The sequence below is a fragment of the Puma concolor genome, chromosome C2 (genome assembly GCF_028749965.1).
Source record: "Puma concolor isolate L17-30 chromosome C2, mPumCon1.1.hap2, whole genome shotgun sequence".
Lineage (NCBI taxonomy): Eukaryota > Metazoa > Chordata > Mammalia > Carnivora > Felidae > Puma > Puma concolor.
The window spans coordinates 68,593,447-68,609,047 of NC_141675.1; the positions used below are offsets into that span (position 1 = coordinate 68,593,447).

The 15,601-nt window shown below is 33.1% G+C and overlaps 1 protein-coding gene across 8 annotated transcripts in view; it reads left to right on the forward strand.

Annotated features, from left to right (window-relative positions):
* Positions 1 to 15,601, forward strand: part of NAALADL2 (N-acetylated alpha-linked acidic dipeptidase like 2) — a 1,363,282-nt gene that overhangs the window by 1,170,369 nt on the left and 177,312 nt on the right. The window lies entirely within an intron of this gene.

Consider the following 15,601-nt stretch of genomic DNA (forward strand, 5'->3'; position numbering starts at 1 on the left):
TGTTCTTCATTCCCCCTTTGTTCTTTCTATTGCAAAGCACTAGCCATCATTGTGTTATGAATAATGGCAGTTTTGATGGGCATTTTAGGAAAGTCACCTGATGATATGAAATGACAGCATGGTGACTGGAACAAGAACCGACTGTAATCAGCTCTCTTCTTTATGCCAATTTCTTCAGATACAGAAAGAAGGGTTCACCTAGTTTCTAATACCTTTTCCAGTCCTGAAGTACCAATTCTAAATTTAAGACAGGGAGCTGAAAAATAATTTCTAAAAGTTGTTAATAAATATATATTTGTTGAGATTTTACTATTATTCATTTCACCATGTCAGTGACTTAAATATACATCAAATATCACATTTAATTTAAAATCAGAACAGCATAGAAGGTCGTCCGTTGAAAGAATATATTTTTTTCAGCTTACTTTCTTAGTAAATTGGGAAGTGAGAGCTGTCCCACAAACAGTACACAGTCCTTTGGCATGTTGTAAAAGTATATGGATAAAGACTGAAATAATCATTGTTGAACTGGATTCCATGTTTTGATCATTACTGAATGTAACTATACAAACAAAATTCTGTTACTGCAGTCAGGCTAACATAGGAAAAGAGTTTTGTTATGTAGAAAGTGATCTATGATGACTTTGCTGTAAATGGATTTTAACTTCACGTTCTGTTGGTCATAGTTTGCATTATTGAATTGTAATCATAAGAACACTTTGAAAAATTTTAAATCAAATATGGCTTCTTTTATGGTTGTAATGGCTTTGTTTAATAAGTATCTTTTCCAGCATACACTCATAAAAAGTGTAAAAAATAATACTTATTTTTCAGTTTATAACTACACTGTGACTAAGACATACTTCATAAAAGTGGTAAATATATATGGTTATGAGTTGCTGTTACATTTTCTAAAGTGAGTTTTTAAACACAAACTGTTTTGAAAAAGATCTGTGATACCTGTGATAAATCACAGAATACTAGAACTGAGATGCCACTGAAATAATCTGATCGAACTGCCTCGCTCCATGTTTAAAACCTTTGGGGCGCCTGGGTGGCGCAGTCGGTTAAGCGTCCGACTTCAGCCAGGTCACGATCTCGCGGTCCGTGAGTTCAAGCCCCGCGTCGGGCTCTGGGCTGATGGCTCAGAGCCTGGAGCCTGTTTCCGATTCTGTGTCTCCCTCTCTCTCTGCCCCTCCCCCGTTCATGCTCTGTCTCTCTCTGTCCCAAAAATAAATAAACGTTGAAAAAAAAAATTAAAAAAACAAAACAAACAAACAAAAAAAAACCTTGAAGATGTCTCTTGATTATCTTTAAAATAAAGTCCAAATTCTTTGGCATTACGTAAAGATCCCCAATTACCTTCCATAGCCTCACATCCTAGCCACACTGCCCAACTCAAATATTTTAGCTAATTCACACCAAACTCTGAAGAGTATCCAGTTAAGAAGCAAGGAATTCTTCATCTGTCTGCATGTTTTGAGCATGTTTTTCACTTTGTTTGAAATATGCTTCATGCTTTCTTCCTGACTATATTTTTATCTTCAAGGTTAAACTTAGAAAGTACTTCTCCCAGGATGCTCTCCTTAAACCTTCAATCCACTATTTGGGATTAGCATCTTGTGCATGGCTCCATTTTATCTTTTTCTTTATTTTAAATAAAGTTTATTTCTTCATAAATGCATAAGCAAGCATGCACATATTTATATAGCATATATACATATACATGTAAATCTAATGTTACTTATATGCACATATATGTGTGCATATACTTCTCTCTAAATTGTGTGCTTACGTAAATTTTATTTCTCCTCTTTGTCTCTCCAAACACAAACATGCACACACACGTATTTATACATGTATATTTATACCTTTGTGTGTCTTCCCTTGTATGTTTGTTTCTCAATGCCAATGACTGCATTTTTTTCTTCTTTGTACATGTATGACTAATAACCCATAAGTCAATGAACATTTGTTTAACTGTTATAGACGAGGAAAGAAAGGATGATAATATTTAAGTCATTTTCCCCTGGCCACATAGGTGGCCATGATAATTTAGTCAGAACATCTTAAGCCCTTGCCTTCTTGATTACTGATCTTACAATCAGTTAGTAGTAGTAGTTATTTTGAATACTTAATTTCCAAAGTATCTTATAAAAATTTTCTAAAATATTCTGGACATTTTTGAGCAATAAAAAGTACACATTTTACTTTTTTGAGTGGAATTTTTGATCATGCATGATTCTGATAAATATGCAAAGATAGTAATATCAAAACAACATGTATTAAGTATCTAAAGTCATATTAAGCCCTGGATACAGAGGTTAATAACACACTAATATAATAAATAATAATAAAATAATAATTATTTTTTTACATTTTAATTTTTGAGAGACAGAGAGAGACAGAGCACAAGCAGGGGAGGGACAGAGAGAGAGGGAGACACAGAATCTGAAGCAGGCTCCAGGCACTGAGCTGTCAGTACAGAGCCCAACGCGGGGCTCAAACCCAGGAACGGTGAGATCATGACCTGAGCTGAAGTTGGATGCTTAACTGACTGAGCCACCCCAGTGCCCCAACAATAATAATAATAATAATAATAATAATAATAATAATAAATGTTAGCATTTTTGGAGCAGCTATGTGCAAGCTACCATTTTAAGGGTTTTGTTTATTGCATTATTTCATTTAGTAATACTGACTAAAAATATATAATTATTCTTAATATAGGTATTTTAAAAAAATATGTTATTTATAAGAATATAATAGTAACAATACACAATGCTCTGTGTACATTATGTCAAGAATCAATTATATACATAAGAAACAGTGTCTGAGAGCTAAAATGCCTGTTTGAAGTTATAATATTAAGCAGCAGAGACAGAATTCAAACCCAGTTCCAAAATTCCTACTTAAGATAGTGTACCATACTGCCTGTATTAAAAGATTGGTGAGAATTAGTGCTACCTTCAGATTTGGTTACTCTATCAAATCACAATGAAATAACTTAATAATTGTAGAGTATGGTATGGTTCTTTGATTAAAACTTTTCCCAAAGACAAATAATAATCTAAAGTGAAGTAAAATTTGACATTTGAAAATTTGAACATTTCCTAAAAATACTTTATAAACGTAAAATTTGTTAAATGATGAATATATATGTATATAACCTGAGAGAGAATGGAGTCATTTATAAAATGTTGGTCGTGAATTAAACGAAAAAAACAGGTTTTCTTTCTTTCTCTCTCTCTCTTTTTGTTCCAATTTGAATCTCCCTTCAGTTGATTCATAATCAATTAATTACCATCAAGTGACCTGAGGGCAGCAGGAAATTGGGTCCAAATTGAACAGCAAAAGGAGGCAATTTGTTTTAAGTCTGGAAGTCTAATGTTCAATCAAAGTTTAATCAGAAGTGACCCATTGTTTGATAGATAGAACATCAATGTCTTTTTAATTTCACTATCTTTAAAGGAGGACTGGATAAAATAGAGGTAACTGATTATTCTCAAATGAAAATTAAAGAAAGATGCTATCAGAAATCAAAAGCATATTTTCTTTCTTTATATTTTAATTCATAAAGGAAATAGTCTGTTCTGTGTTGGGGGTTGGATAATTTTTCGAAGTCAAACTTCAAACTTTGTGGTCTTTAGAGACTTTTACCAAGAGACAAATGTAGTATACATGTTTTATCCATTAAGGGCTACAATGGCTCTTTTCTTTCAGGCCTATTTATTCAATTAAATGGGATTTTTTTGCTTTAATGAATTGCAGAATTAATTCTGTGTTTTTATTGATTTCAAAATGAATAAATGGAATGAATGATTAAAATGAATGCATTTAGCTAAAGGAAAACATTGCACCAAACTAAAGATATTCCAGAAGTAATTCTCAGTCCTGAAATTAAATCTACCTATACTCTCTGGGACACATAGGGAAATAAGGACTTTCATTTAGCCTTTAGTAAGTAGTAACAGGAGTAGAAATATGTAATTTTTCCAGGGATATCTGACTGTATTAATGTGAAGTCATTCATATGTTGTTAAATGAAATGCCAATGGGATGGGATAGAAGGGAAATGGGGGAAGGTTGGGATGGATTTAAACAACTAATCGTTTCTCTTCAGAGAATTATGCTCCTCTGATTTCTCTCCAAGTTTGCCTACATTGGGCTTAGTATTTGAGAAAGAAAGAAAGAAAGAAAGAAAGAAAGAAAGAAAGAAAGAAAGAGAGAGAGAGAGAGAGAGAGAGAGAAAGAAAGAAAGAAAGAAAGAAAGAAAGAAAGAAAGAAAGAAAGAAAGAAAGAAAGAAGAAAATATTTTAAAATAGTAAGAGTAATATAATGAATGGCAAAATTTCAGATAGGCTAATATTCCAGGTTTAATTTCCCTGGGTGTTTTCACTCAGATTATGGAACATGAAATCATGACTGTATAGGTAATCTCTTCCTATTTCTAGCAAAAGGACTTTGAACGACTGGAACACCTCTCCCAGGATTTGAATAATGTATTTGTTTCTTCTTAACCTGATGTTTAGATTCTTTTGCCCTTAACTTTAAGACCTTTAAATCCCTCATTTCTTTCACAGTTGATTAAATACAGCCCTGAGAAAAGCACCGACTGACTGTTCAACAGAAAGCTTTTCAGAAGGCTAACAGGCTCTGACCTCAAAGAAATGCTGTTGTTAAATTGACTTGAGACCTTTCCAGAGAGACCAGGTCTTACTAAAGACCATATTAAAGTTTGGATTTCTCATTATTGAGAAAACTTCTTTCCCTCCAAGATCTGAGAACAAGTTGTTTTTTTTTTTTCCTTTTTTCTACCTTGCAACAAATTATTTGTGCAAATCCTGCTGCATTCTCAGTGAGACATAGAATATTAATCTTGTTACAATGCCACTGGGTGGGGTACCCAACCCTCCTGTGTAGCCAGGATGCACTGCTGGAGCTGAACCAGCCCTAACTGAAATGTGTTAGAAGTGTTTGTAAGTAGCTGCTGCCCTGGGGGTCCATGTGTGCCTTTCCCTTCTCCGTAGGGACTCCTCCTGGAACCTTTCCCAGAACTCCAGGTGATGTGAAATAATTTATAATCACCTATTAGTGCATCTGATATTTAAGAGAATATCTATCTCCCAAAAGAAAGGTAGTTAAAGAAAAAAAACATTCAGCTAAACATGCAATGACTTGAGTTTATGGTATTGCCTCCTTAACTTCACAGTTATTTAAACTTCATATGAAAATGGAGATAACATCTCTATTGCCTAATTCAGTCAGTATAAGGATCCAAAATATCTGGGGGAGTTTTAGTTTCATATAGTCTGTTTTAAAAACTGAAATACAGTAGAAGAGTGTGTGGATCTAAAATTACTGAAGAAGAGATGAACTCCCCAGGCAAATAGAGGTTCTGGGCCAGCAAAGATTTTAAATCACAACATTATGCACAGTTGTGTATTTTATTCATATATGAAATGTATATGAAGTGAACAGGGATTTCATTTTTTCTCACCTGTAAAGACTCTAAGGAATGTTTGTTAATACTATACCGTATTATAAACATAGACAGTATATTTTAACATTTATTTATTTGTGAGAGACAGAAAGAGACAGAGCACGACGGGGGGAGGGGTAGAGAGAGAGAGTCACAGAATCTGAAGCAGTCTCCAGGCTCTGAGCTGTCAGCACAGAGCCGGACGCGGGGCTCAAACCCACGAACCGTGGGATCATGACCTGAGCGGAAGTCCGATGCTTAAACGACTGAGCCACCCAGGCGCCCTAGAGTAATTACATAGTATATTTTATAATGAATGGTTAAGAACACAGGTACTGCCTGGGTTCACTTCCCAGTTTTACTGTTTGAGCAAGATATTTAAACTCACTGTGCCTCAGTTTCTTCATCTACAAGGCGGAGTAATCATAAACTAGTATGTGCTATTTTATGAGAATTAATTGAGGGTTTTTTTGCAGTATGCCTTATTAGTATTATATATTTATCTATTATTCATTATACATAAAATATTTTTAGTGCATATTATAGAACATAAGGATTGACATGATCTCCAATTTAGGGTATAACTATCTGTAGACATTTTCTTTACCTTGGGGAAAATCTGCATATAAATACAAATCTTTTTCTTGCAAGTGGTTCTAAAGGAGAGTATAAGATCCTGACATCCCTCCCTAATACTTTACTCACATAGAGTGTCCATGCCAGAATCTCTGAAATAGTCAAGATATTTAATGTTTATTTAAAAGTGGTACTTGGCTTAAAAATATTTAGGAACTCTGGCTTAAATTATAAGACGTATTTCAGGTAAGTAGTTTATTTTTATTGTTTTACATTCATGAAGATGCCTACTAACCTTTTCTTAGGCTGTATATTATTGAAGTAGTGGAATTGTACCGTTTGATAGAGTGACGTAGGTGTAAATGCATGTATAAGGCCCAACTGACCGAAGCTGAAATTTCAGTTCTCACACAAGGTACGCAACCATGAAAATTTTGAATAAATTCATTGAAGATACTTCTATCTCTAAATCTGATATGATGAAAAAAACCTAAAGGATTTAATCAATACTTCTTAGATTTTACCTTTTTTTTGATGATACATGAAATGAATCATAAAATAAAAATACTGAGACTGACATACTTTAAATTTACCAGTTAAGTACATTAAGACAAAACAAATAAAAAACTGCCATCTACTTTCAATTTATTTCCTAAAAGGAAAAATGTTTTAATATCAGATGATAGTTGAAAGAACAAAATTTTAGAAAAAAAATTAACATAGGTCTTTAATTAGCATATAGTTAATTTTATGAAAAAAAGAACTCTGCAACATTATTATCTAATTTTGTATAGACTGGACTACAACACTACCGTATGAACTAGTATTTAATGGCCACTGCATTAATGAGAGCGAATGAGTCCTATGTTTAGGTTAAAATCCTGCCAATGAGTAAATGTATTTCCTTAGCAAATTTCTTCATCCTTCATCTTAAACCTCAATTTCCTTCCTCAGCAAACTGGGGACAATAATACCTTTCTGACAGAGTTGCTACTTAGATAAACAGTTCTAGGCATTATTCTAAATGTTGTACATATATTAATTCATTTAATCCTTATGCTTTTACGAGTAGATTTTGTTACAATTAATTTTGCAGATGAGAAAGCTGAGGCACAGAGAATTTAGGTAACTTGCCGTATATCAAGTATTCAATAAATACTGTTGAGCATTCAATACTATTTATTAGTTTTATGTATTTATTATATGTTTATTATACTATATAAGGATTCTTTATCATTTATTTACTATAGACAAATATTAAATATTATGTATTTTTATATAAACAGCACACATTTCTATATAATATAAATACATTCATATATTTTATTCAAAATATATAAAACACATAAATACGGGCATTTTAAAATTGATTATTGTATTTATTTAATGCATATACATTTACTATATTTATGTTAATAAGAATATTGTTAGTACTGCTCCTCTTGTCATTAAAGCATGTATTTTGTTAGATGTTATTCTTTTATTTATAACAGCAGCACAGTTATGGAAGTATTAATAAGCACTACTCATTTATTTTACTATATAGAAGAATTAATGTTTATTAAGAAAGTTTAATAGTTTGGTGGCATCTTTTTACCTAATCTTAATTATTTACCATCAGTTTATTAGCTGAAGGAATTTATTAGGAAATGCCTTAATTTGTAAAATGTTGTGCTAAGAACATATTTTTATTGTTTTTGTTGTTGTTGTTGTTGTTGTTGCTATAACTTAGCTTTCCCTGCCTCCTGATCTGTCTAGAAAGTGTGACATAAAACAAAACAAAGCATAACCACAGACTATTTAATGATGCATGGTGTGTATAAGACAGGCACACGTTCGATGATTAAGAGGTGAAAGAGGGACAGATATATAAAGGAAATTAGCTGAATGAAAGTCTAAAATATGAAGATTGGATCCTATAAAAGTATCTTGTTGGCATTTAAGAACTTTAAGACCAAAAATTCCTCATGAATTCATTTAGATGATATGCATCTATAAGACCTATTACAATTATTATCCCCTTCTTAAAAGTACTTTATAGGAAAATGCAAAATGTTTAAAGAATGTGCACAAAACAGACACATACACACACACAGAGGTAACTTTTAGTATTGGCTTTCCAAAAACTGTTTTGCAATTTTTGGAAAATTATTTAACCATTTGAATTTTACATGTTTTACTCATGTATCTGGGTTAAATTAAGATTTCTAATGTCTCATTTAAGTCTAAAATTAGGATGCTGTATCAATATGAATAGAACTATAAAGGCACCTTGAATATTTTCAATATTTTCAATAAAGCCAATGCTATGGACTTTCCTAGAACTTGAAAAAATAATTGAATTGAAAAAACATGAATGAATTCAGAAAGTAATGTCCTAATATTGTTCCACATTTGACCCTTGGATTGTTACACTTCCGTTTAAACTCCACATTATCTGAGGTCTGTTGTACTTTGAATAGTAATGAGAATGTTATGTTTCAAAATTATGACTGTAATTACCTTTTTTTCTCAGCCCAGCACATTATGAATGTCAGTGCCATTCAAAGCCTGCAAGTGTTTTAATTTCACATATTAAATTTAAGTATTGATGTGTATATTCTCTTATTGCAGAAAGGAGAATATTGCAATGAGGGAAGTGCACATGAGACTTCTTAGGTTCAACTTTATTTAGTCTAAGCAGGGAGTCTTTGATTATACCCTTTAATGGTACATAGTGTTTATGCTGTTTATGTTGAATAGATTAAGTCTTAGAGGAAATTGTAACAAGAGGTGGTAGAAGTCATCCTTTTTCTCTTAAATTCAAACAACTAAAATCTTTGGCTAAGGAGAATTTTGGCAGTAAAGAGTAGGCATGGCATAGGAATGAAAGTGTGGGCTATGGAGTCAGAAAAACGTGGGCCTGAATCCAGGCTGTACCGCTTACTTATGGTATCACCTTGGGCTAATGTGGGGAACTCATTGGTTCTCAATTCCCCATTTGTAAAGAGAGGATCATAATAATTCCCACCTTAAAGATACGTATGTGTGTTTAATATTATTCTATTCATCCAGGTCATGTTCATTAAATGCCAACTACATAGAAAATGCATGTGCAGAATGTTTTTGTTTAGATCAACACCCATTAAACCTACATGAATTAAATATTTTAAATGATTATTTCTTTTTTTAAGTTTGTTTGTTTGTTTACTTATTAATTTGAGAGAGCAGGGGAGAGGCAGAGAGAGAGGGAGAATCCCAAGCAGGCCGCGGAACCTGATGACATGGCGCTTGATCTCACAACCCTGAGATCATGACCTGAGCTGAAATTGAATAGATGCTTAACTGACTGAGCCACCAAGGTGCTCCTTAAATGGTTATTTCTAAAAAGAAACATGCAAAGGGTATATTTGGTATGGTAGTACATTAAAGTTTAGTCAACTCAGTCTAGTCCAGAAATGAATTAAATATGACTTTTGAGTGTTTTCTTTACCTCTGTATATGTACTAACACCGTCTTCTATCATATTTATATCCTACCCCCATTTCAACACCTTTCTCTCCAATGGCTCCTCTATTCTGTTTTCTGGGTAATTTTACTGAGCGTTTAATTCCTTCCATTCCAGACTACGATCTATTTATTTCCCTAAAATTTTCCTGTCTTTTAAAATCTCTTCTTATCTTCTGGATGCTTTCTCTCACAATATGTCCACAAAATATGTCCACATCAATCCTGTCTAAAACACAACAAATAAAACTTTTCCTTGATTCTTTCACTCTCTTTATGTAATGATAATATTTTTTTAACTTTTCAACCTAACCTGAATTTCTGGAGAGAATAATAGTTATTCTATATGAAATAGAATTTCATAGTTAGTGTTTCACTTCTCACATTTATTCCTCAACTGATTGTGTTGTCTCCTGTGCTCACTAATCCACAGAAATCCCTCTGACAAAAGACACCAGGAATCTTTGAAATCTACTTTTAATGAAATCTACTTTTAATGGATACTTTTCATCTTACTATATTTCTTTACTTCCTTTGAAGCATTGATTATTCATTCCAGACATCCTCTACCTTTTTGACTTCCATAAAATCACTCATATGCTGCTGTTTACTTTCTCTGATTATTCTATCGATAATATTTTCATGGGTTTTGTTTTTACTTTTTCTTAAATATCAGTGCCATTCAGAGATCTCACATCACTCAAAGATCTGTGTTACATTCAATATACTTCAAAGACTACATATGGTCCTCTTTACATTTTGATTACTATGTGCATGCTTAAATTAATTTTATTTGAGTTTAGAATTTGGTCTTGAACCAAACAGGTCATGAATAATATAGTCACTCGTCTTCTGGGATAACTTAATATGAATATCTCACAAATACCTTACTTCAAATGTTTAAAATTTAATTTTTCTGTCCTAAAGCTTCATATGTTTCTATATTTTCTAAAGTAATGAAATTTGTATCCACTCATTTTATCAAATCTAGAAATACTTGCAATCTCGATTCCTTTTTAAGATTTTTACATGCAATTAATTACCAAGCACTTTATCTTAAACATTTATCAAACTCATCCCTTCCTCTCTGTTTTTACTATCACTGTCCTGGGTTAGTCTCTCACATTTTCCCACTGTAGTACTACAATAGCATTCTGTGTAAACTCCCTGTTTCCCATCATATCTTTTTAAAATGTATCCCCCATATATGTGTCTATGTGGGCCATCCTCAACATACACTTGAAAATATCACTTGATCTGTCCAAAACCCTCCAAGAAATTACTGTAACTTATGGAAGTGGCTTTCAATCCTTAATAGTTGTAGATTTTAAAAGAGAAATTTCACATTGAGTTCAATATGCAAACACCTACTTATAGTGATTTAAATTTCAAAACTCTAACTTTCGATTACATACATAAAAAAACAATTCTTGATAAATGTAATAAAAAGCAAGCACAACCCACTTGTAATGTAGTCCTTTCCTCCTTCCTGAGCATATTTATATGCTTTATTTCTTTGCTTACTTCTGACGTGAACTCTCTGAGATGAGGACTAGCATGTTTACGTTTTTCAACCTTATGGATTGATGCTACTAAGATGGAGAGATTAATGACTTACACAAAAAGGTCCAGCATTTTTTTTACTACTTTATTTTTTTTTTATTTTTTTTTTAATTTTTTTTTCACCATTTATTTATTTTTGGGACAGAGAGAGACAGAGCATGAACGGGGGAGGGGCAGAGAGAGAGGGAGACACAGGATCGGAAACAGGCTCCAGGCTCTGGGCCATCAGCCCAGAGCCTGACACGGGGCTCGAACTCCCGGACCGCGAGATCGTGACCTGGCTGAAGTTGGACGCTTAACGACTGCGCCACCCAGGCGCCCCATTTTTTTACTATTTTAATAAGAAAGGGAGTCCATGTCTTAAAAGGCTTACAGTATAGTAAAGGAAAACAGAAATATAACAAAGCACAATGTAATACATGATGAGTAAAAGTAACGTAAAATGACATGGAAACACTGACAAGGGAACGAGGAACTCTGATGGGTTGGTGAGGATCAAGGGAAACAGTTGCAGAAAGAAGCCTGGTAACCAGATGAAGGAAGAACATTTCAAGCCGATGAAGAAATAGTCTAAGTATAGGAATAGAGATAGTAAAAGTAAGAGTGGGTTTAGTTTGGTGAATAGCCTTCTGTGATATAAGCAGAAGCTATACAGAAATGGTGCAAATTAGTTTATGGGAAAGAAAGAATTGTTTAAAGGTGAAAGAAAAAAAAAAATGATAGGCTAGGACCTGTTTGTGAAATATCATTCTAATGAATTTAAGCTTTGGGGGCGCCTGGGTGGCTCAGTCAGTTAAATTCCAACTTCGCCTCAGGTCATGATCTCCTGGTCCACGAGTTCGAGCCCCTCATGGGCTCAGTGCTGACAGCTCAGAACCTGGAACCTGCTTAAAATTCTGCATCTCCCTCTCTCTGCCCCTCTCCCACTCATGCTGTGTCACTCTCTCCCTGTCAAAAATAAACATTAAAAAAAATTTAAACTTTGGTCTATAGTCAGTAGAGACCATAGTTTGGGTAAAAGTAATAAATAACTAGACTATAGCAATGGATAGAAACTTGTAAAAAATTGTCTAAATATATGGATTAGAAGATAATTGGCTAATGCAGTTATGTGGTACAAAGGGTGAGAGACATTGGAGCCACAAAGGCATAAAATTTCAAAATATGTACATAAGTATAGGCAAAATATAGATACGATACTATCATTCAAGATAAGAAACGAAGGCAACAATTGGTGAAATACATGATCATGATTTGGAACATAAGTTGATATATCCAAAGGATCTCATGAAGAAACAAAAATAATGAACTAAAAATAAAAAAATCAAGTCTAGAGATAAAGATTTGGAAACTATCATTTTGAAGATGGTAGTTGAAGCCAGAAAAGTAGATAAAACCACTAGGGAGCCTGTGGAAAAGAGAATACTGAGAGGAGACCACTTAGAAATGACAGTAGCATTCAAAATGGAAAAGGAAATCCAGTTCACATAGAAAGTAATATACAAGTGGAAAACCAGCAGGGTCAAATCAGTGACTTTAGACACAAGAGTTGAAAGAAGGAAGGTATCCTGAATATGGTGAAATGTTACAGAAAGGACAAGTAAGTTAGTACTGAGGAGACCAATGGGATTTTACACCATATCCTAGATAGACTTTTCATCTCAATATCCCTTCTTATGTAATATTTTTATTATGATCTTCATGTGGAGGACATACAGTGTTAAGTTTTTCATATATCTTGATTTACTTCTTTATTTTAATCTATCAATAATTGTTCTAAGCAAAAGTGCTTTCTAAGTAGTTAATGGTGCTCAACTTCCCACTCTTCGTCTACAAATGGGAGCCATTATTAAACAGCAATCATTCATAGTTAAGGTAATAGTAGTAGAAAACCTTCATAAAGCATATATCCTTCTTTTAATCTTTTCATATAAATATATATAAATACCTGTATAAGAAATATAATTATATATATGTATTTATGTATATATGTATATATACACACATATATGTAAAGAATGGTAGTATCTCAATCTTTTCAAAGACAATGATATTTGATGTAATGTGTCCAAATCCCATTAGATTAAACTTAATGAAATTTAAGGATCATGTCCTTCATTTAGTAGAGTAAATGGCATATAGAAGGGTCACATGAATGTTTTTTTAAATACTTAAATTTGGCACTAGAAACAAAGAATGGTATAGCAAGAGATACATGAAGGAATAAGAGAAAAAGTGATTACATTGGAGGATAAGACTCATATGGATAATTTAAATTAACATGTACTGCTACTAAATAATTGAAAGTTCAATAAAAACCTAATTAATTATAACTCCCTCTTTCTCTTCTATGGGATCATTCAGTCTGAGGCTGGCTGATATTTTACCTTTGCACTATTTATGAAGCTTTGTTTTGCTGTGTAAACTAATAAGATAAAATTATTTCAAGTTTTTTTAAAACTACTCACAAAGCAAACTTTTTAAGGACTCCATGCTTAAATTATTAAATGAAAATGAATGACACAAATTATTCATGTCATTCTTTTAATAAAGTTAATTCAAAGATATCTCTCTTCAAAAAAATAAACATATCTAAATGCAAACTATGTACTGTTTGTCATTGGATTATAGAGGGTTCTTTTGATTTCCTTTAGTCCCTTAGCATTCTACTGTAATTACCACATCATACTACGCTTATCAGTATCATTATGATATTTATTACTATCAGCTTCATCATCAATGCCACTAATATAGTATCGCCTATGTGGAAGACTTTGGGCAGTTCACATCTCTGTGAAGTATATGTTATTTAAGTCTTTTAGATGTGGTAACTAATGCTTTGGAGATTAAGATGCTTAAACTGACATAATTATTAAGTGGCAAAGCCAACATTTTAATGTAGATCTGTGTTGACTGCCCAAAATGCTTCAAAAAAATAAGTTTATTAGACCTATTGCAGTGAGAAAGAAAAGCATTATAAGGTGCCTAGGTAGCTCAGTAGGTAAAGTGTCCAACTTCGGCTCAGGTCATGATCTCACTGCTCGTGAGTTCAAGCCTCACATCAGGCTCTGTGCTGACAGCTCAGAGTTTGGAGCCTGTTTCAGATTCGGTCACTGTCTCTCTGCCCCTCCTCTGCTCACTTTCTCTCTCCCTCTCTCTCTCTCAAATATGAAATAAAAACATAAAAAAAATTTTTAAAAAGAAAGAATGGCATCTTGACTAGGTGTATTAGTTTCCTAGAGCTGCCATAACAAACACCACAGATTGAGTATGTATACATTATTCAAGGTGGTATCAGAGTTGGTTCCTTCTGAGGCCTGTGACAAAAAAAAATCTGTCTCAAGCCTCTTGCTCAGCTTCTGGTGGTTTTCTGGAAGTCTTTCGAGTTCTTTGGCTTGTAGAATCATCACTCCAGTCTCCGTCTTCTTGTTCACATGGTTTTCTCCCTGTGCGCACATCTATTTCCAGATTTTCTCTTTTTATAAGGACACTAGTCATATTGTATTAGGGACCCATTCTACTCCAGTATGACCTCATTCTAAATTAGCTGGTTACATCTGTGATGACCTATTTCCAAATAATATCAGATTCTGAAATACTGAAGTTTAGAACTTCAATTTATGAATTATTCAACCTTTAACACTGATTATTAGTAGACTCTCAAAATGGAGAGATTAGGGAAGTACATTTATGATATTTTAGATTGAGTTGTGTGGTTTTATGATAAGTCTTCAAAAGTGGAGTACTGATTGAGACTGGGTTCACTTTCTGACAAATTAGTTTCAGATTGTAGGGCAAAATGAGGAGAGGAATATAAAACAATTTTTTTTATAAGTAAGTTGTTTGTCTAGATACATAAGATGCTTGGTTGATTCATGGTTTTATTATCCAAAAGTGGATATATACTAGAGAAAACAGCTAAATTACTTTTTTTGATCACAGTCTTGTTCAAAATAGGAGGTGAAGAGTATGCCTGATTATAGGGAATTGCTAGTATGTTGGTTTTAGTTGTCATCTACATGACTTCAGAGTCCATCAACTACATCATCCTAACTTTCTTTCCCATCATTGATATATCCCAAAGTAGTCTGTTCTGCTGTTGGATTGCTCTAATAAATAGCTTTTTGAAAAAGTTCTAATATAATTCAGTTTAAATTTGTTACCCTTTTGTAGTCGTTGATGGGGTTAGATTGGGTTGAATCTTCCTTCTCCATGATAGCCTTCAGAAAGATTATCAATCATTCAATAGTCTATATACATACATATATCCTTCCCCTACTCTTCTATTTTCTAGACAAATCCTAGTTACTTCAGGTTTTCAAGTAAAAGCTATATTTATATAGTAAATAGCATCATATCATGGGATATAATAAGGTTGATAACTACAAGGTCATTATTTTAGATAGTGTCTTAGCCCTTTCAGATGGCTTCAATAAAGTATCACAGACTGAGTGGCATGATAAGCAACTGAAACTTATTTTTCACAGTTCTGGA